Source organism: Salmo trutta, chromosome 26, assembly GCF_901001165.1.
Source record: "Salmo trutta chromosome 26, fSalTru1.1, whole genome shotgun sequence".
In the NCBI taxonomy this organism is placed as follows: domain Eukaryota; kingdom Metazoa; phylum Chordata; class Actinopteri; order Salmoniformes; family Salmonidae; genus Salmo; species Salmo trutta.
Window position 1 is genome coordinate 27,717,933 of NC_042982.1, and position 23,984 is coordinate 27,741,916.

The window sequence follows — 23,984 nt, forward strand, 5'->3', positions numbered from 1 at the left end:
GTATCTCCAAGACTGTTGTGCATCTTGTCAAGACATAGTGCATTCTACCAGGTAAAGTCCTGACAGACTCATTTCTCTACATATCTTCACAGCTTCCTGCTTTCTCAGACCAGCAGTTTCCTTTTCACAGGGCGCTGCAGAGCCTACAGCAAATCTGATCTGCACTGACATTCCTCATCCCCAAATAAAAGCTAAAGGGCAAAGTTCATCTGTACTGTCCTGCACACAGCCTGGGGGCAAAACCACCACAGCATGCAGAAGGTACTTTGAGTACAGTTTTTACACGTTTCGAAGAACAATGTTCAAGAAGCCTTTTAAGTGGACCCCCTGGAACCTCGAATCAAGTTAACTATATCACTTCAGATTTAGGCCAGCATGAGGAAGCAGCTTCACAGACATTAACTATTAAGAGTTTTAGGTTATTTTCTATGTGATAAAGGGTTTCAAAGTAGAGGGAATTCAACACAATGTGTATCATGAACATAGCCTTGACATTTTCAACACAATTCCATTGAACAATAGAAATTACCTATGTATGTTACTAAATATTAAACTATCTTTTGTAGGATGATTCTGGGCTTTGTCCCCCTGTGTTTTTCATTAGTGAGTCTCTGCTTGTCTGGCAGCTCCAGAGGGAGAGATATCGACAGCTGTCCCTACCTCCCCCGTTGAGACCCAGGCTACCCAGAGATATGGTATTTAATGATGGAGTGTACACTATTCCAGAAAATGTTTCATGAATGCAGGTTTGAAACGGCTGGCTTAATAAATATTCCAAACGGACAAACAACATATTCCAAAATATAGTCATGTGTGTGTCTCTGTTGATGGCCATAATCATCAGCCTCTCGTGTATGACAGAGAATAAAGGTTGAACATTCTAAACAGTATTACAGAACAATCACTGTTACTAATATACATGATCAGCGTCAGGGCAGGTTGCATAATGGCAGATCACTGGTTTATAAATGCAAGGTCACACATTAACATGTGCACACACACAAACACACACAAATATTACAGCCAAAAGCCCTTATCCAAGAGCACACTCCAGAAGCAAAGGTAATCCCGTTCTCCCTGAGTGATCACAAATCTATCTGTGCACCAAAGAGCAGAAATTCAATTGGCAGCAATAGGGCCATGGAGAGATGGAACCTTCCCCATCTAATCCTCAACCCATTCATGTACAGAGGAGAGGAGATGAGCACTCCAGTGGAATCATTAGCCCAGCGGATACATAAAGTAGGGGGAAGGGGGAATGATTTGGGTCAAACAGAACAGATGTATTCTGGGCGACATTTTAAAACATTTGCTCTGTCTACATTATGGTGTACCATCACATAGCCTATAAGACAACAAACTACCCCCGTTTGGTGCTTATATTCTCTTACCTTTACGGGCACAGCTACCAGCTGAAAGATACTCAGTCTGTGAGGCAGAGGGGGTAAAGCGCAAGCTATTTATTATTCATGGTTCTTCAGTTATTCATTAGACAGACCTGAGCCTCCTCCTGTAGTGTTGACTTGGGCAATCATGAATTTATACACCAGGTACATTATATTTAAACATGACTTGAAATAAATAGCTGGCAGTAAATGCCAGGTAAATAGCGCTAGAATGGTACTTGAGGTTCTGACTGGTGCGGAATGTTATTTTCAAGCTTGACTTTTTCTAATATGGAGCTGTACTACATCTTGTTTTCCACCATTCTCTGGGCAACAATCTATCCAGGTGACCAAATAGCAAAAATGGGGAGAAGTCTAGAAGCATGACAGTAGCCATACATTAAACATTTAGAGCTAACCCCAAAAGTTTAGCAAGCATTGATATTTTTTGTCTAAATTGTAAAGGTCGCAAAAAGCCAACCTGCAAATTTTCTCTGGAAACTTGTAAGTGGAAAATGTGAACAGAGTTTACGTAATAGAGTAGCTCCCAACATCAAAGAAATGTTGACTGCAAATGTTTTCCCCTTGAGTCACTAAAACTTTTGCAACAACATCATCCTCATCCATTCAAACAGTCTGATGTTGAGAAGTGTTAACAGAATGTCCTGACATTGCAGTTTGAAATGCTGCTAGCTGCAGGCAGAGCAGCAAGGGGAGCAGACTTTACAAAGTAAATATGCTGTTCATCATATTACAGCAAGGGGAGAGGCAGGACTGCTGTGCCTCGCTGGTGTCTCAGCGGCACTCCTCTGACTTGCGCTCGCAGGGAATAAACTTTCACTGCCGGCAGATGGTGATTTCAGTGTCCCAGTAAGGCTCTCCAGTCGTAAACAACAATCTGTCTCGTTTGTTTCTCTCTGCGGAGTTTAGCAGTCTAGCTACTCTCTGGCTGGGGAATAAGGCCTGGCTGGGAACAATCATGACGACCAGCGATGCCACGATGAGCAGGCGGTGTACACATGGTCAGGACATGCAGGCCTCAACATTAAATAATAGCAGAGACACAGGTAATCTAGCATTTCAACATTGACCGTATGGTAATATGATTATAGTGTGAATAGGGTTAAATGCAGATGGTTAATATAGTCGGTATAAATATACTGTAACATCAGCAAGTCTCATCATAAAACATAAAAGATTTTTATCAGTCTAGCAGCAATCCACTGTGGGTGTGACAGTCATAAAGAAGAAGGATGTGCTCTCTACCAGGTTAATGAAGTGTGATATGGCAGCCCAGATCTGTGGGGAGGCTCACATTTCCTCTGTGCATGACAGGGCAGAACAGTGGGGCTTGTGACAAGCTGACCCTCTGCAGGCCGGATGTGCCACAGGACCCATCTGCTCTGCCTGCTGTCCTGCCCACTGTCCACGCCACAGACCATAACCCTGTTACACACAGAGCCACCGCTATGGTCACCCCTCCACCTCCTCCACCCACATCCCCAACCACCCTGTTACACACAGAGCCACCGCTATGGTCACCCCTCCGCCCTCCTCCACCCACATCCCCAACCACCCGTTACACACAGAGTCACCGCTATGGTCAACCCTCCGCCTCCTCCACCCACATCCCCAACCACCCGTTACACACAGAGCCACCGCTATGGTCACCCCTCCGCCTCCTCCACCCACATCCCCAACCACCCGTTACACACAGAGCCACCGCTATGGTCACCCCTCCACCCTCCTCCACCCACATCCCCAACCACCCGTTACACACAGAGCCACCGCTATGGTCACCCCTCCGCCTCCTCCACCCACATCCCCAACCACCCGTTACACACAGAGCCACCGCTATGGTCACCCCTCCACCCTCCTCCACCCACATCCCCAACCACCCGTTACACACAGAGCCACCGCTATGGTCACCCCTCCGCCCTCCTCCACCCACATCCCCAACCACCCTGTTACACACAGAGCCACCGCTATGGTCACCCCTCCGCCCTCCTCCACCCACATCCTCAACCACCCGTTACACACAGAGCCACCGCTATGGTCACCCCTCCACCCTCCTCCACCCACATCCCCAACCACCCGTTACACACAGAGCCACCGCTATGGTCACCCCTCCACCCTCCTCCACCCACATCCCCAACCACCCGTTACACACAGAGCCACCGCTATGGTCACCCCTCCGCCTCCTCCACCCACATCCCCAACCACCCGTTACACACAGAGCCACCGCTATGGTCACCCCTCCGCCTCCTCCACCCACATCCCCAACCACCCGTTACACACAGAGCCACCGCTATGGTCACCCCTCCGCCTCCTCCACCCACATCCCCAACCACCCGTTACACACAGAGCCACTGCTATGGACACCCCTCCACCCTCCTCCACCCACATCCCCAACCACCCGTTACACACAGAGTCACTGCTATGGTCACCCCTCCACCTCCTCCACCCACATCCCCAACCACCCTGTTACACACAGAGCCACCGCTATGGTCACCCCTCCGCCTCCGCCTCCTCCACCCACATCCCCAACCACCCTGTTACACACAGAGCCACCGCTATGGTCACCCCTCCGCCTCCTCCACCCACATCCCCAACCACCCGTTACACACAGAGCCACCGCTATGGTCACCCCTCCGCCTCCTCCACCCACATCCCCAACCACCCGTTACACACAGAGCCACCGCTATGGTCACCCCTCCGCCTCCTCCACCCACATCCCCAACCACCCGTTACACACAGAGCCACCGCTATGGTCACCTCTCCGCCTCCTCCACCCACATCCCCAACCACCCGTTACACACAGAGCCACCGCTATGGTCACCCCTCCGCCTCCTCCACCCACATCCCCAACCACCCGTTACACACAGAGCCACCGCTATGGTCACCCCTCCGCCTCCTCCACCTTCATCCCCAACCACCCTGTTACACACAGAGCCACCGCTATGGTCACCCCTCCGCCTCCTCCACCCACATCCCCAACCACCCGTTACACACAGAGCCACCGCTATGGTCATTCCTCCGCCTCCTTCACCCACATCCCCAACCACCCGTTACACACAGAGCCACCGCTATGGTCACCCCTCCGCCTTCTCCACCCACATCCCCAACCACCCGTTACACACAGAGCCACCGCTATGGTCACCCCTCCGCCTCCTCCACCCTCATCCCCAACCACCCTGTTACAATCAGAGCCACCGCTATGGTCACCCTCCACCCTCCTCCACCCATCTCTTATTATCACACCATTACTCTCCTCCTATACTCATCCCTCCATCTTTTCACTTCCTAAAGCTGTTGTTAATGTACAGGTTGCAGATATATGGTAATAACAGGCTAACAACACCCTCAATAGCTCTAACGCCATCCAACTCATGACCGGGTTGGTGACGATTTTATCACCGGTAGGTTAACTATTTCATACGCTTAAACATGAGAGGGGATCGATATCAGTTTCAACAGGTCTCATCATATCACAGTGCATGAGATTGAGATTAGTATATTTGAGATGAAAGTCTTTATTCCAAAAAGTGTGTTGAAAAGAAGATACTTTTGGTCAAAAGTGTCAGGGTGAGTTTGCAGGGGAGAATGTGCTGGGTGCTGTTGTGTGTTTAAATGAGATTGTGCATCACCTCGGTGCCATGGTCCCTATATTCTCCTGTCTGTCTGTCTGTCTGTCTGTCTGTCTGTCTGTCTGTCTGTCTGTCTGTCTGTCTGTCTGTCTGTCTGTCTGTCTGTCTGTCTGTCTGTCTGTCTGTCTGTCTGTCTGTCTGTCTGTCTGTCTGTCTGTCTGTCTGTCTGTCTGTCTGTCTGTCTGTCTGTCTGTCTGTCTGTCTGTGGTTGATGGGGATGAGCTATCTGTGTGCTGATCGATTGCAAATGAGAGCCATTCAGAGGGAAACGCGCCATCTGTCCACGGAGTGTGAGAGAGAGAGAGGGAGGGGGAGGGAGGGAAAATCAATGAGCTGTTTGAGTCTCCTCTCAATACATGTCACAGCCAGACCAATTCTAAGCTGCCGAATGGGAGGTTGTGTGCATTTACAAATATGATTCTCAGATAGCAGGCGGCACGAAGTCTAGCGGTTGGGCCAGTAACCGAAAGGTCGCCAGTTTGAATATCCGAGCTGACAAAGTGACAAATCTGTCAATGTGCCCTTGAGCAAGGCACTTAACCGTAAGTTGTTTCAGGGGTGCCATACCACTATGGCTGACCCTGTAAAACAACACATTTCACTGTACCTAGCTGGTGTATGTGGCAATAAAACACATTTTCTGTTGTTATTTTAGGATGCCAAATTGGTCAGGAGGTGACTATGTCAAAAATAAAGTTGTGAATTCTGGAAATGAAGTAAGCTAATGAAAAAAGACATACACACAATTTGTTAGTGGCAGGTTGTTGGTTGAGTTGGAAGATAATGTCTTTACTTTTACACTAACCCATAAAAGGAGTGCAATTATTGTAACCATAAGGACAATTGGAGCATGGAGGTGTCCTCATATAAAATTGGGAAGGGGGACCTCATATAACCATGGCAACTTGAACAGTATCAACCATCCCAGGATAGGCGGGGCTATCTATGGCTCTTTCTGAGCTAACTAAACCCTCGATATATTTGACTTCGCATCCATCTACAATGAGTGAGAATCCGCTGTTTCCCATGTATTTGGCCAACAGGATTGACAGTCTCAAAACGCTAAAGACAAAGAGGGTTGCAAACTTGACATCTCTTGTAAAGTAACATATGTTCCTCTGGCAGTTGGAAGTTACGCATATTGGAAATTGTATGAAATTATGATCTTTCATTGTATTTGAAATAAATAAACAATAAATATTACTTTATATTTAGACCAAACCTATAGTCTACAACAAAAATCATGAGTTTTTAGAATTTCCCTCGCCACATGGTTCTCCATGTTCACAACCGCGCCGCAATTGTTTAGAGAAATAACAGCTCACGAGACAATTATGTAGGCCTATAGCTGAGTCGGCCGAGCTATAGTTTCAGTATGTTTCAAACGTCCATGTGAACATGCAGGTCCGGCTATAAGCATAGCGACTCCTTCATTTTTTTTGAGTGTGTGTGGAGGGGGACAAAGTCGGTTTTCAAAGTACTGTTGAACGTTAAAATATTAGAAGACACAAGTTTTTCTCTTGTTATGTCAATAACTGACAATCACTCAATTAACATGTCACCTACATTTTTTTAGATTGGTAAATTAGTCTAGCCAGCTATCTAAACTTGAAGTAATCATGTTCAAATTACTGACAAGGCACGCAGGGCACGTGACAGAGGCCCTGACCTCCAGGGGGCCCCCCAATGATTGTGTTAGTCACTCACTCAGATATCATATTAACATGGCACAAAAAAAAATCGCAGAACATTTCCTGTGAAAATGCAAAAGTTTCTCTCCAGCCCATGGCACAATGAGTAGAATTGCATGATTGATAAATGGATAAATCTTCTCTCCACCCCATGGCATAATATGTAGAATTGCAGCAAACTTGCTTTAAAACAGCAACATTTTCTCTATGCCTTTAGGGTCCCCAAAAGGCTAGGGAAAAATGGCCTGTGAATATGAAAATGGCAACTCCAACTCTGTTTCTGAATTCCTTGTTTCTCAGTTTGTCCTGCCGCACTCTCGTGGCAGCTCTCATGGCCAGACATGCATCATCCGCAGGGCCTATGACGAGGACTACAACACCCACATGATGGAGGAGTGCTATCAGCTCTGGTCTCAGCTGGAGAAAGAGGCCAACGTCAAGCTGTACAGGTGAGTGGCATAAGCAAAAGTATATGGTCTGTCTCAGTAGGGGGGCATCAGCATTAATAGAACATTGTTAAAACGTTATACCAGAACACTAAGATTTGTCGCATTCAATGTGTTTCGCCAGTGTTCAAGCAGCAACTCAATCTGTGAGCTATAGATGGATGACTTTCTCATTACCTCGCACGTCACTGAATCACCCCAGACAGCTCCCTGCCTGCCTTTGAATGTGGAACAGGGATTTTTCAGCTCAATAAACCCCAATTCTCATTCCCAGAGCGAGGAGGGTTTGTTCTTGTAAATACTACAGCAGGATCAAAGTTAGAGCCAGACAGTCAGAGCCTTTAACCTCTGCCTCCCCACCGAAAGCTTCCCTGAAACATTGTCTAAGTTTGAAACCCCTTTTGGTTGTCAGTATCAGTCAGCTGCATAACACATTGATCATTAAACTGTTAGATGACTGCTGAATCAATCACCAGTCTCCTACCCCACCCATGTTATGTTCTCAAGGCAAGCATACAGTAGCTATGAAGCTCTCTCCCTCGGAGCAGCCGTCCACGGCAGATGACTGATCGGTCCCCACACTAAGGCCACCTGTGCCCTTGGGCAGGCTAAAACTGCAGCACAATGAGAAATATTGAGGCTATAGCTGCGTGAATCTTTCTGAGCAATGCTTTATGCCTCTGTTGTTTCTCAGCCCTGTGGATAGATGAGATGGGTTGGACGATAACCAAAAGCCCTTTGGCTACAGGCTATTCTGTGTAGCGCTATGGCCACACACATACATTGCAACCAGAAAACCAGCATCACTCAGTCATCACATAGCGTGACATGGGTGGCATGGAAGCATGCATCATGTTTAAGACCTTACATGCACTCACGCTCTCACACACACAAACACACACCAACGCACACACACAATGGAGAGCGAGACACACTCGTAAAATGTTCTGATGAATGGGTAAGGCCGTTAGCAGGTGTTGCCCCATGCGTCATGTCCGTTGACAAATGTTGGAGCAGCCTTTAGAAAGCACTGTACTCATAGGGCAGACCATCCATCAACCATACTGCTTCATTAGGGCACCCTGTTTCAAAACCTTTCACTCTGAGACACTATCATTTTAGAACATATATTCTTCTCAGTGTACTCTGTTTACAAACTGTTGTTTCTTCAGATTGCCTTCATTAGATTAGATTGTAAAAGGCTGTGACCTTATTTACAGTAGACTTACAAATCAAATCAAAACCAAATCAAACTTGATTTGTCAAATGCGCCGAATACAACAAGTGTAGACCTTACCGTGAAATGCTTACTTACAAGCCCTTAACCAACAGTGCAGTTCAAGAAGAGTTAAGAAAATATTTACCGATAATGAGGCTATATACAGGGGGTACCGGTACCGAGTCAATGTGCGGGGGTACAGGCTAGTTGAGGTAATGTGTACATGTAGGTAAGGGGGAAGTGACTATGCATAGATAATAACAGCGAGTAGCAGCAGTGTAAAAACAAATGGAGAGGTGGGGGGGGGGTGTCAATGTAAATACTCCGGTGGCCATGAATGGAATACATGAATGGAATACATGAGTGGAATACTTGAATAGAATACTTGAATGGCAGTGGAGGCTGCTGAGGGGAGAACAGTTCATAATAATGACCAGAATGGAGCAAATGAATTGGCATCAAACATATAGAAACCATGTGTTTGATTTTATTTGACACCATTCCACCCATTCTGCTCCAGCCGTTACCACGAGCGTGTCCTCCCCAATTAAGGTGCCACCTACCTCCTGTAATGTGTGGCAAGCTGTTGATTGATTGACAAGGCTTTCTGTATGTTGTAGATGTTAAGGTTCAAACCACTTGGAAATGTGAAGACTGGGTTTGAACCTGAATCTTCTATGTCTCACATCACAGGAGGTTGGTGGCACCTTAACTGGGGAGGACGGGCTCACAGTAATGACTGGTTATTCATCATGTGAGCATGGATCTCTGAACCCCAATGATTTTAACTTAGGGCTAGATTCAATCCATATCGCGGAAGATCCGCGTTATAGTGCAATTGAAATGTAAAGGTAAGTTCCGGTTGAGCCGACATAGGCAGAGTGTACCGTGAATGCAGTCTCCGTAAACGTGGAAACACTGCTTTTAAATTTGAATTGCGCAATTGTGCGGATCTTCCGTGATACAGATTGAATCCAGGCCTTAGTTTATCTTTATTTCCACAAATGAAATAAAGGCGGCACACGGAAAACGGTACAGGTAAGACGCTGTATGCTGACCGCACACTCAAAACGGTACAGGTAAGATGCTGTATGCTGACCGCACACTCAAAACGGTACAGGTAAGATGCTGTATGCTGACCGCACACTCAAAACGGTACAGGTAAGATGCTGTATGCTGACCGCACACTCAAAACGGTACAGGTAAGATGCTGTATGCTGACCGCACACTCAAAACGGTACAGGTAAGATGCTGTATGCTGACCGCACACTCAAAACGGTACAGGTAAGATGCTGTATGCTGACCGCACACTCAAAACGGTACAGGTAAGATGCTGTATGCTGACCGCACACTCAAAACGGTACAGGTAAGATGCTGTATGCTGACCGCACACTCAAAACGGTACAGGTAAGATGCTGTATGCTGACCGCACACTCAAAACGGTACAGGTAAGATGCTGTATGCTGACCGCACACTCAAAACGGTACAGGTAAGATGCTACAGGTAAGATGCTGTATGCTGACCGCACACTCAAAACGGTACAGGTAAGATGATGTATGCTGACCGCACACTCAAAACGGTACAGGTAAGATGCTGTATGCTGACCGCACACTCAAAACGGTACAGGTAAGATGCTGTATGCTGACCGCACACTCAAAACGGTACAGGTAAGATGCTGTATGCTGCCCGCACACTCAAAACGGTACAGGTAAGATGCTGTATGCTGACCGCACACTCAAAACGGTACAGGTAAGATGCTGTATGCTGACCGCACACTCAAAACGGTACAGGTAAGATGCTGTATGCTGACTGCACACTCAAAACGGTACAGGTAAGATGCTGTATGCTGACCGCACACTCAAAACGGTACAGGTAAGATGCTGTATGCTGACCGCACACTCAAAACGGTACAGGTAAGATGCTGTATGCTGACCGCACACTCAAAACGGTACAGGTAAGACGCTGTATGCTGACCGCACACTCAAAACGGTACAGGTAAGATGCTGTATGCTGACCGCACACTCAAAACGGTACAGGTAAGATGCTGTATGCTGACCGCACACGGAAAACGGTACAGGTAAGATGCTGTATGCTGACCGCACACTCAAAACGGTACAGGTAAGATGCTGTATGCTGACCGCACACTCAAAACGGTACAGGTAAGATGCTGTATGCTGACCGCACACTCAAAACGGTACAGGTAAGATGCTGTATGCTGACCGCACACTCAAAACGGTACAGGTAAGATGCTGTATGCTGACCGCACACTCAAAACGGTACAGGTAAGATGCTGTATGCTGACCGCACACTCAAAACGGTACAGGTAAGATGCTGTATGCTGACCGCACACTCAAAACGGTACAGGTAAGATGCTACAGGTAAGATGCTGTATGCTGACCGCACACTCAAAACGGTACAGGTAAGATGATGTATGCTGACCGCACACTCAAAACGGTACAGGTAAGATGCTGTATGCTGACCGCACACTCAAAACGGTACAGGTAAGATGCTGTATGCTGACCGCACACTCAAAACGATACAGGTAAGATGCTGTATGCTGACCGCACACTCAAAACGGTACAGGTAAGATGCTGTATGCTGACCGCACACTCAAAACGGTACAGGTAAGATGCTGTATGCTGACCGCACACTCAAAACGGTACAGGTAAGATGCTGTATGCTGACCGCACACTCAAAACGGTACAGGTAAGATGCTGTATGCTGACCGCACACTCAAAACGGTACAGGTAAGATGCTGTATGCTGACCGCACACTCAAAACGATACAGGTAAGATGCTGTATGCTGACCGCACACTCAAAACGGTACAGGTAAGATGCTGTATGCTGACGGCACACTCAAAACGGTACAGGTAAGATGCTGTATGCTGACCGCACACTCAAAACGGTACAGGTAAGATGCTGTATGCTGACCGCACACTCAAAACTTTACAGGTAAAAATGACAAACAGTTTGGTATGTATTGCTTACAAATCTGTAAAAGGCATTCTGGATTATGTTTGCAACCTAGAAGAGGTCATTATTACTAGATGCTGTTAATTGATTGGCCTTGCACCTTTAACTCACATTGTCTCAGTGCTGCTTCTAGGGTGTGATAAGACCTCCATAAAGTACAGCTTTCCCTTTCCTTTAGTGCTGTCCTGATAATCCTTTACAATCCCCAATGAGTGTCAGACTCTGTAATGATCATTCATTAGTGTTTATCAGCAGCTAGGTAATTAGCCATTATGTACTGACCACTAATTAGGAAATACTTGATGGCTTGTACACACAATTTGGGAATACTGTATATGGCGTGAGGGAGACAAATAGACAATGTTAGGCCAGGGTGTGACTAGGGTGGGCATTCTATGTCCTTTTTCCTATGTTTTTGTATTTCTTTGTTTTGGCCTGGTATGGCTCTCAATCAGGGACAGCTGTACATCGTTGTCGCTGATTGGGAGCCATACTTAGGTAGCCTGTTTTCCTTTGGGTTTTGTGGGTGGTAATTTTCTGTTTCGTGAGTATTACCTGACAGAACTGTTTGGCTGTCGTTTTTGTTATTTTGTTTAAGTGTTCACCTGAAATAAATACATGATGAGCACTATCCACGCTGCCCCATGGTGTACTCTTTCAGACGGCCGTTACAGATATAATAAATACCATCATGAACACGTACCACGCTGCGCCTTGGTCTACTCTTTCAGACGGCCGTTACAGATATAATAAATACCATCATGAACACGTACCACGCTGCGCCTTGGTCTACTCTTTCAGACGGCCGTTACAGATATAATAAATACCATCATGAACACGTACCACGCTGCGCCTTGGTCTACTCTTTCAGACGGCCGTTACAGATATAATAAATACCATCATGAACACGTACCACGCTGCGCCTTGGTCTACTCTTTCAGACGGCCGTTACAGATATAATAAATACCATCATGAACACGTACCACGCTGCGCCTTGGTCTACTCTTTCAGACGGCCGTTACAGATATAATAAATACCATCATGAACACGTACCACGCTGCGCCTTGGTCTACTCTTTCAGACGGCCGTTACAGATATAATAAATACCATCATGAACACGTACCACGCTGCGCCTTGGTCTACTCTTTCAGACGGCCGTTACAGATATAATAAATACCATCATGAACACGTACCACGCTGCGCCTTGGTCTACTCTTTCAGACGGCCGTTACAGATATAATAAATACCATCATGAACACGTACCACGCTGCGCCTTGGTCTACTCTTTCAGACGGCCGTTACAGATATAATAAATACCATCATGAACACGTACCACGCTGCGCCTTGGTCTACTCCTTCTTCCAAAGACAACCGTTACAGACAAAGAACATATGAACTGAACAATGTCATATAGCTCTCATATACCATATTTAATTCATATGCCTCGGTACACATACTACAATGAGAAAAGTAGTATTTTTCAACAATGATAACAACCTACACAGGAATTTTTTATAGCATTGAATTCAGTTTATTCAGACATTGGCAATAATACCCCTGTAGCTCAGTTGGTAGAGCATGGCACTTGCAATGCCAGGGTTGTGGGTTCAATTCCCACGGGGGGCCAGTATTTAAAAATGTAATAAATGTATGCACTCTACTGTAAGTCGCTCTGGATAAGAGCGTCTGCTAAATGACTAAAATGTAAAATGAGAAACAAAGCACTGGAGAGAAACAGCCTAAAAAGACCATCTGAAGCGCTTTATTATTTTACTGCTGCCTCGGAACAATTATCCTGTCTTGTATTGATTGAACAGATTTGTCCTCTCTGTTGTGCCGATCAAGCATAAAGCATACATTACAGCTTGTCATTAGTCGTGATAATAGATGTGTCTACAGCCGCCAAGATTACCACCATGCATTCTCACTCTGTCTAGTTTCATAACATCCTATCATTCTGTCTCACAATCTGCCAGCATCAATCATTTTCTCCTTGATGTTTTGTGTCTTTGAGAGTTTGCACATGTGCATAACCTTGAGTGTTTTTCCAATATACGTGTGTTAACTGTGTGATTATGAACAAACTACTCTCACAAGCCAAGGTTTCTTATATCTCAGCCATGTTAATACCTCTAACTGGACTTCCAGCATCAACAGTAGTTCTGGGACAGACTGGTGTAGATGTCCAGCTTGGCTCTGTCAGACCCAGCTGTTACCCTGCGGCGACAGACTACCCTTCTCTGACTGTATCATTCTGAGCCTCCTTGACCTTGTACCTTTATACACAGAGACTTCTAGACAACTCCACCATTCTGCACAATAACTTGCCTGTCACAATGCCTTGGATGCTTATGTATACTGTAAACTTCACTTGCATTTTCATTCATTTATACGTTACCTGATTGATACTATTCCTCTTTAGTTCCAAAGGTTCCTCTGTGTCAGTTTGGTCTCATTCATTTTGAACACACCTTGCGTACCTCACACTACAGTAACCGTTCTCTCTCTCCATCACCAGGGACAGTTCCAAAAACTGGATTAAGGATGGACAGAAGGTGATTGACATCACACCGGGCTCTGTGGTAACGGTGACGACAGTCAGCGGGGTGTACAGAGCTATGAGCTTGGTGATCACAGCTGGACATCACAGCCAACATCCTGCTGTCCCACACAGGCCTTCAGCTACCACTGCAGGTAGGCTACTCACTGTAGAACCAGTCAACTCACTACCTCTAACATGAGCTCACACTCTAAGGCACTCCAGTGGAATACAGTCCACTACTGTCACACCAGGCATACTATGATATGCTCCATATCTTTGATATGGTCAAACCGCACTGTCACACATGTTATGCACTAAAACACAAATAGACAGTATGGCACTTGCAATCAAGCTTTACGTGCATGTATTTGACAACACAAGATTTAAGAAAGGATTTAAAGCAGAAAGGATTTAAAGCTCTATTCCAGAGTTCAGCATGCAACCATAAAACCCATACCCCATCACATCATTAATGTCAGTAGATAACATAGGCAACATTTTGTCCAACCTCAGGTTGAAAAACAAGTCCAATCTCCCTAAATATAGCCTCCCTCCCCCAGGTTATAAGCAGGGGGCGATGACTCGCCATAGCTCTGGTTGTTTCACAGCAAACCAAGAGGGAGAGTCTGCAGCCCAGTGATGGAACACTCTGTCTACTATGATGGATAAACAAAACAACCATTCCCATCTTTTACACAGGGTGCTAGGGAGGGATCGAGCCAAGCAATCTCAGAATATGTCACCCACCCAAAAGAAAAGCTGATGAAATACTGGGTGTTATTTAAGTAGAGAATTGGAGTTTGTATTGAAATTGCATTATTTAGGATAGCGAGACGGGCCCGTGGAAGCCATGCCTGAGTAAGCACATAGAAAAAGTATGAGGTATGAGTTCGCCTCAAATACTGCTCTCTCTCTCTCTCTCTCTCTCTCTCTCTCTCTCTCTCTCTCTCTCTCTCTCTCTCTCTCTCTCTCTCTCTCTCTCTCTCTCTCTCTCTCTCTCTCTCTCTCTCTCTACTGAATTTTGATGGTCCCCAGAATGAGACGGCTGCCTGTAACTTCATTAAACTGAAAGCTAGCGTACATTGTATCCTTATTACCAAGTGCTGGGAAGATGTGATTTGTATGAGTGTGTACACATTGGATTAGATACAACAATGGTAATGGGTAACTAGAGGGAGGTGAGGTGGTAGGAGTGGAGAGAGGGAAACAAGTGCAAGGATCTTCTTTAATCAAATCCCTGCACCCATCTGTCCCTATATTCTCCTGTCTGTCTGTCTGTCTGTCTGTCTGTCTGTCTGTCTGTCTGTCTGTCTGTCTGTCTGTCTGTCTGTCTGTCTGTCTGTCTGTCTGTCTGTCTGTCTGTCTGTCTGTCTGTCTGTCTGTCTGTCTGTCTGTCTGTCTGTCTGTCTGTCTGTCTGTCTGTCTGTCTGTCTGTCTGTCTGTCTGTCTGTTGCTCCCCTGGTTAACTAGGTGATAAAGATGAGCGTGTGCTACTGGAGGGAGAAGGTCCCTGGCTCCTACAACGTCCAGCACCGCTTCATCCAGCTGGAGTCAGAGGAGGCCAAGAATCTACTGCCTCCCGTCCAATGAGTACCCAGGCCTGATGAAGGTTTGGGCTTGTAGATACCATAATGTTCCACACAGGATTCAGTGATGCATTTGCTATAGGTCTCAAGCAAGGTTACCAACCACACAAGCATAGTTCACCAAACCACCTCCATTACACTAGTCTTATTGTGTCAAATTGAAATAGAAATACATTAACCAGAAGTAGGGCAGCAACACTGTCTGCCTCCAGAGTTCTCCAACACTTCCGGATACGCAATCACAGCAGAATTCTGACTGCGTTGCGCTTCCATTTTCTATTCCATCTCTATTTTGAGCATGATGGCGAGCCAACAGGAGTTGGGAGAGTAATCGCAGCACACGCATGCAAAGGAGATGGACAGATGGCTGTGCCTCATCACATTATTCACTCTGTGGTGTAGTCAACAGTGCTTTGTAACCAATGTACTGTAGATAGATGGCTAATGCTTGGATCAGGCTAAAGCATTTTATTTACCTTTCAAAAGAAAATGTTGCCACACTTAATTATCTTTCAAAATAACACTTCATAGAACATTGCATTTACATGACATAGACGTTATACTGTTCTGCCTTCAGTCGATGTTCCTGGTAAGTGCTCTCAGACTCTAATTAAGTTCAATACAGTTTATTTTACATAAAAGGTCAGATGATGTTGTTTTTGAGCTCTGTTTGAAGATTTGATACCACACGGGTCCTGAGACGGACCTTGACAAGAGGAACAGACAGACGGACCTTGACAAGAGGAACAGACAGACGGACCTTGACAAGAGAAACAGACAGACGGACCTTGACAAGAGGAACAGACAGACGGACCTTGACAAGAGGAATAGACAGACGGACCTTGACAAGAGGAACAGACAGACGGACCTTGACAAGAGGAACAGACAGACGGACCTTGACAAGAGGAACAGACAGACGGACCTTGACAAGAGGAACAGACAGACGGACCTTGACAAGAGGAACAGACAGACGGACCTTGACAAGAGGAACAGACAGACGGACCTTGACAAGAGGAACAGACAGACGGACCTTGACAAGAGGAATAGACAGACGGACGGGGGGACATAGACATCCTACAGCACTACATCACCCGCTGCTTCCCTGCCTGGTGCCCATCCCTGCTGTGGTGGAGAGCTGCATGTACACAGTGAGTATTGATACTCTCAGACCTGCATGTACACAGTGCGTATTAATACTCTCAGAGCTGCATGTACACAGTGCGTATTAATACTCTCAGAGCTGCATGTACACAGTGCGTATTAATAATCTCAGAGCTGCATGTACACAGGGAGTATTGATACTCTCAGAGCTGCATGTACACAGTGAGTATTGATACTCTCAGAGCTGCATGTACACAGTGAGTATTACTATTCTCAGAGCTGCATGTACACAGTGCATATTAATACCCCCAGAGCTGCATGTACACAGCGAGTATTGATACTCTCAGAGCTGCATGTACGCAGTGCGTATTAATACTCCCAGAGCTGCATGTACACAGGGAGTATTAATACTCTCAGAGCTGCGTGTACACAGTGCGTATTAATACTCCCGGAGCTGCATGTACACTGCGAGTATTAATACACGCAGAGCTGCATGTACACAGTGAGTATTAATACTCTCAGAGCTGCATGTACGCGGCGAGTATTGATACTCTCAGAGCTGCATGTGCACAGTGAGTATTGCCAGTCTCAGAGAAGCATGTACACAGTGAGTATTAATACTCTCAGGGCTGCATGTACACAGTGAGTATTAATATTCTCAGAGCTGCATGTACACAGTGAGTATTGATACTCTCAGAGCTGCATGTACACCGTGCGTATTGCCAGTCTCAGAGAAGCATGTACACAGTGAGTATTACTACTCTCAGAGCTGCATGTACACAGTGAGTATTAATATTCTCAGAGCTGCATGTACACAGTGCGTATTAATACTCTCAGAGCTGCATGTACACAGCGAGTATTGATACTCTCAGAGCTGCATGTACACAGTGCGTATTAATACTCTCAGAGCTGTATGTACACAGTGAGTATTGATACTCTCAGAGCTGCATGTGCGCAGTGAGTATTGCCAGTCTCAGAGAAGCATGTACACAGTGAGTATTACTACTCTCGGAGCTGCATGTACACAGTGAGTATTAATACTCTCAGAGATGCGTGTACACAGTGAGTATTAATACTATCGGAGCTGCATGTGCAAATGGAGTATTACCAGTCTCGGAGCTGCATGCACACCGTGAGTATTAATACCCCCAGAGCTGCAAGTTCACCGTGAGTATTAATACTCTCAGAGCTGCAAGTACACAGTGAGTATTACCAGTCTCAAAGCTGCATGTACACAGTGAGTATTAATACTCTCAGAGCTGCAAGTACACAGTGAGTATTACCAGTCTCAAAGCTGCATGTACACAGTGAGTATTAATACTCTCAGAGCTGCAAGTACACAGTGAGTATTACCAGTCTCAAAGCTGCATGTATACAGTGAGTATTAATACTCTCAGAGCTGCATGTACACAATGTTAACATGTTAACATCTCTGCTGCTTACTGTATCCCAGTAATGGCCATATTAAATTGACCCACAATGGCAATTTACATCCTTTCAGTTAGGCTTTATTTTAATTATAAATATTTAAGCCTATTTTAATATTTGATCTTCCCACCATGGCAAGGTATAGAATAGAAATGTGATGAGGGTGGTTCTGGAGTTGAAAATGCAGAGAGAGAACCATTGTCCTGTTTGCCATGCCAATCACATCACATGCTGCATGAATGCATTACCTATGGGATCCAAACTCTAATGGAAAACATCACAGACACTGAATATCATTGGAAACCACGTCATTCCTGCGCCGTAGTCAGAGTATCCTACTGCATGGAGAATTATTAAAGCACAGTAGGGGAGAGGGGGATAAGTTGAGCCATGTTTTATATTTAGCATCACTCCATCAAGGGAAATATAGGAGTCTTTGTAAGATATCTACATATATTTCAGAATGTTGTGTATCCCTGTAAATACTCAGAATTCATGTAAACATTACAGTTTTGAAAACAAAGCTTGTCCAAAAAAATGTATGGGGTAAGTTGAGCTGTGGGACAGGGTAAATTAAGCCAACTACACCTGGGAAAAAAAACGCTTGGCTCAGCCATTGGTTCAAGTTACCCCAAGGTACACATTTTGACTATATTAGCACACGCAGCTACAAGGATGCACTATCTTGCTAGGTTTAGGACCTCATATTGAAGCTCATTGAGACCCAAACGGATGTATAGACAACCTTCATTTTGTGTATGTGGATGAGCAAAGCCCAAAGAGTTTGGCTTTAAAAACAAATCACCACAGAGACCTGGCACACACTTAGGTCCAGAGTGGTGCTGAACATCACAGAGCCCTCTGAACCTACTTCAGCACCATGTGCTGTAGCTCTATCTTAGAGTGAGATCTTACACAGGGACAAGTCAGACAACTTTTAATTAGACAGCCTTTGAAGCCAGCTGTGAAGAGTTGAGCTTTGAGTCCAGACCCGTTTTATTCACTAATTAACTTCTTTGTGGTGCTCTCAGGTGTCAGGGCCCCTCTCTGTCAGCTGTCTGTCTGCCTGTCTGTCTGAGAGAGAGAGAGAGAGAGAGAGAGAGAGAGAGAGAGAGGGGTCCTGTCTTCTCCCTGTCCCAAAGGGCCGACGCCTGGGGTCTCCTGGCTCCTGTTCCATCTGCGCTGATAGCCGCCTCCTACAGTAATTATGTGTGTACTTCATTTCCACTTGTAATAGCTTTTAAAGGACCTGGCTGGCACACAGTGCAGTTGGCTGGTGAGAGAGAGAGAGAGAGAGAGAGAGAGAGAGAGAGAGAGAGAGAGAGAGAGAGAGAGAGAGAGAGAGAGAGAGAGATAGTGTATAACAGGAAGGATTAACTCCATTTGAGAAAGCCATTTGAGAAGCCACATAATCAATACAGGGGAAAGCATGAATTGAAGTGGTTTGCTTCTGAACCCATTGGTCCCTTGGTGGTGGAATCTGGAAAAGTAACCATAATACATCACAGTCTATTAACCTGTTCCACTTGCATATACCATATTATCAGTGTTTTAACCCATGTGTTCTAGTAAAGACTGTGCAGCACTGTGCTGTGTTCAGTCAGTGCACAGGGCTAATCGCAATACTACAAAACACTTGCAGCTCCTCTGCCACCTCCCCCTCCTCCTCCACTTGAGGTATCAAAAGCCATGGGCACAAGTCCTGGGGGTTGCCATGGTTACAAAGGCACCCTGTGGGTTTAGGCATACCATCGAGGGCCCCTCGCCTCTTCCAACAAAAAACGCATATGGCGAACTGTCAGAGTGGCCTAGAGTTTGTTCGCTATAGTCCCGGACGCACAGTGCTGAGGCTTTTATGACTTCAAAGCTCGGGAGCTCTGAGACCTTTATCAGGCAGAGAGAAGTAAAGCAAGGCATTCTTAAGCCCGGTTGACATTCAGAGTTTTCCTCCCTCCCTCAGACCCATAGCGACAAGAAGAATCCACCTCTCCTGAGTACAGTGTCTGTTTCCTCATCTCACCCATAGGCTGACAGCTGACGGCACGCTCATCGCTGAAAGGAGGGACAAATCTCCTTAATTTAGCTCTGGCTTGAGCCCACTTAAATGAATAGACGCCCTGTTACGGTCAGAGCAATAGCTCCTGTCCTCTTTGATGTGCTCCGTCATGCAGGGCTCAAACAGACTGCCTGACTCAGACAATGGGCCAGAAACACACAGGCTATTTATAGAGGCCCATTGTGGTGTTCCACAAGGTACAGGTTATATATTTCAGTACATTATAGACTCTAGGCCAACCTGAAATTACACCCTTTGCCCTATTTAGTGCACTATTTCCCCCTTTTATAGCGCCTAAATAAAGCCTTTATAGTGCCTATATAAAGCCATTATAGTGTCTATATAAATCCTTTATAGTGCCTATATAAAGCCTTTATAGTGCCTATATAAAGCGTTTATAGTGCCTATATAAATCCTTTATAGTGCCTATATAAAGCCTTTATAGTGCCTATATAAAGCGTTTATAGTGCCTATATAAATCCTTTATAGTGCCCATATAAAGCCTTTATAGTGCCCATATAAAGCCTTTATAGTGCCCATATAAAGCCTTTATAGTGCCCATATAAATCCTTTATAGTGCCTAAATAAAGCCTTTATAGTGCCTATATAAAGCCTTTATAGTGCCTATATAAAGCCTATATAGTGCCTATATAAAGCCTATATAGTGCCTATATAAAGCCTTTATAGTGCCTATATAAAGCGTTTATAGTGCCTAAATAAAGCCTTTATAGTGCCTATATAAAGCCTTTATAGTGCCTATATAAAGCCATTATAGTGCCTAAATAAAGCCTTTATAGTGCCTATATAAAGCCATTATAGTGCCTAAATAAAGCCTTTATAGTGCCTATATAAAGCCTTTATAGTGCCTATATAAAGCCTTTATAGTGCCTATATAAAGACTATATAGTCCCTATATAAAGCCTTTATAGTGGCTATATAAAGCCTATAGGGTGATTGAGGACCTACCTGCCTCACTCACTGTGATTGGTTCTCCCCCCAGGTCACAGATTTAAGTTTGGCCCAATCGTTGGCAAGCTGCTGTGTGAACTGAGCCATGGGAGAAGTGCCCTCCTATGACCTCTCCCACTTCAGAATCAGACTCTTCCAAGCCCACTCCAAGTCAGTACTGTAGGATCAGGTTCACTGGCTATAACAACAAAGATTTCAATGCGCCAAACAGCACAAAGAATAACTGAAAGAAGATAGCTAAGATATCAATTTTCTCAGGAACCAGAGCTTTAAAAAATGAAGAGATGTAAGGTTTTCATACCAGTGTGGCTGAATCCTACACAAACAATGGCCGCTGGCAAATAAAGAATTACTTTTCTAGATAATCATTGAGAAAAGTGACGTAGGGATAAGAGCCTTTAAATGAGAAGAGGAAACAAATCAATGATTCACTAAAGCAAATCTCTCACCCACACAGAGACCCTTCAGCTGTTGTATTGTTAGTACTGCTCTGTAAATCATACTCTCATAGCCTCTACTGAGACCTGGGACCCATTCTGCATCATTTCAAACCAGACCAATAATAACAGTAATAATCATTTATTACATTTGTAAAGCACTTTTCATTATACAAGAATAATCTCAAAGTGCACCAAATAAAAGATCAAATAACAAAACAAACATACATTATCTAACCACATCATGAAAGCAACAATCAAAGTCTCAGAGGAAGGCCATAATGGGAGGCCAGCTGAGAGAGGTGAGTCTAAAGTCCAACTATAACATTGTTGTAAGACTGTAAATGCGTTAATCTGTGACAAATGGTCTTAAACTTAAAAAACGTCACCCTTATTGGCTTGTATGATTTTATGCATCACTACCTCCCCCCTTCTCACTCCCCCAAATGAGGCCTTTTTCAAGCGAAGCACATAGTTAAAAAGACATCAGCCGTGGAACCATTTATCTTTGCGCAGCCAGCTGTGTGTGCAGTGTGTGTGCAGTGTGTGTGCAGTGTGCAGCCTTCAGTGGCGTGTGTGTGCCTCTGCCTGTACCTATTTTCCCATGTAAACATTTGAATCACTAATCAGCCAGCCTGTTACAATGGTTGCCAACCACAGCCATCAGCGGGAATAAGAAAATGGTATAGCGAGACGCAGAGATCAGCGCAACACTCAGTCTCTCGGCTCTAAGTGACTTTGAATTGATAGAAAATTAGGAGACCATTAAACATGCAAACGCAAATATTCACCCAGCAATATTCAGGGGGAAAGGACACACTGAAACATCTATTTCTAAACATGTATGTATGGGATACGCTTTTAAGAAGAAGAGTAACGTTTGAAAGTAGTGCCCTTTTTCTGCTTCTCTATAGCCAGCTTCATGGTTCTGGGTCCTAGCGCCTTTTTTGTCACAAATACAAGTTCATGTAATTTGGTTGAACTATCCCTTTAAGCACTTGATTGTCAAATGATAATGATGGTCTGTCAAAGGGCAATTAGACTTTAACCTCAGGTAATCAGACATAGGCTATGTTATAGTATAGGCACAGAAACCTGAACTGACAGGCAAGGGGGGCTGGTGGTGGTGGGATGAATGTAGCCTGAGAGGACAAGCCACCATGAGGAACCATAAGCTCATCCTTGTTGCTGCCAATATGACATGGAGAAACAGGGAGAAATGTAGCTCAGAGAATGAAAGGAAACTCACACTGATAGCAGCTTATTCCACATCACCACACTGCTAGAAGGCGGTAACACAGACAGATAAACAAGACCTGTTTTAAAATGATCTCCTCTCAGGAGGGTTATTTGTCCTATCTGTCAGGTAGGTTCAGAGGGCAAGAATGGTGCTCCTATCAGATAGAACACCTGCCATGAATTTGAAAAGATGTGCTTAAGGGTCTTAAGGTTTTCATCTCTGATTTGCATGTAAAAATATTTTTCTACCACTGCTTCAATGCCACAAAAGCAATGGCTGATCTTTTTCACCAATCGGAGCTCTGTCAGCTTCCATGTAAGATAAAACAACTAACATAACACAGATTCCGCTCAGTGTGTTTTTCCTCCTCCCCCCCCCTCTGTCTGCCCCCATCTGTCACAAGACTTCTAAACAGGCCCAGATGTGTCAGAGTCTTAAGAATAAACTTATTTAATTAATTTAATAAACAAAGTTATGAAACACCCAGTGCCCCTGTGTAAAAAAGTACTTGCCCCCTTACACTCAATAACTGGTTGTGCCACCTTCAGCTATAATGACTCCAACCAAAAGCTTCCTGTAGTTGTTGATCAGTCTCTCACATCACTGTGGAGGAATTTACTGTAGCTATAATGACTCCAACCAAAAGCTTCCTGTAGTTGTTGATCAGTCTCTCACATCACTGTGGAGGAATTTACTGTAGCTATAATGACTCCAACCAAAAGCTTCCTGTAGTTGTTGATCAGTCTCTCACATCGCTGTGGAGGAATTTACTGTAGCTATAATGACTCCAACCAAAAGCTTCCTGTAGTTGTTGATCAGTCTCTCACATCGCTGTGGAGGAATTTACTGTAGCTATAATGACTCCAACCAAAAGCTTCCTGTAGTTGTTGATCAGTCTTTCACATCGCTGTGGAGGAATTTACTGTAGCTATAATGACTCTATCCAAAAGCTTCCTGTAGTTGTTGATCAGTCTTTCACATCACTGTGGAGGAATTTACTGTAGCTATAATGACTCCATCCAAAAGCTTCCTGTAGTTGTTGATCAGTCTCTCACATCGCTGTGGAGGAATTTACTGTAGCTATAATGACTCCAACCAAAAGCTTCCTGTAGTTGTTGATCAGTCTCTCACATCGCTGTGGAGGAATTTACTGTAGCTATAATGACTCCATCCAAAAGCTTCCTGTAGTTGTTGATCAGTCTTTCACATCACTGTGGAGGAATTTACTGTAGCTATAACGACTCCATCCAAAAGCTTCCTGTAG

The 23,984-nt window shown here is 45.0% G+C and overlaps 1 non-coding gene across 1 annotated transcript; it reads left to right on the forward strand.

Annotated features, from left to right (window-relative positions):
• Positions 1-12,914: 12,914 nt before the first annotated feature.
• Positions 12,915-12,987, forward strand: trnaa-ugc (transfer RNA alanine (anticodon UGC)). Its single transcript has one exon. It is a non-coding gene; the product is annotated as a tRNA-Ala (tRNA).
• Positions 12,988-23,984: the final 10,997 nt, after the last annotated feature.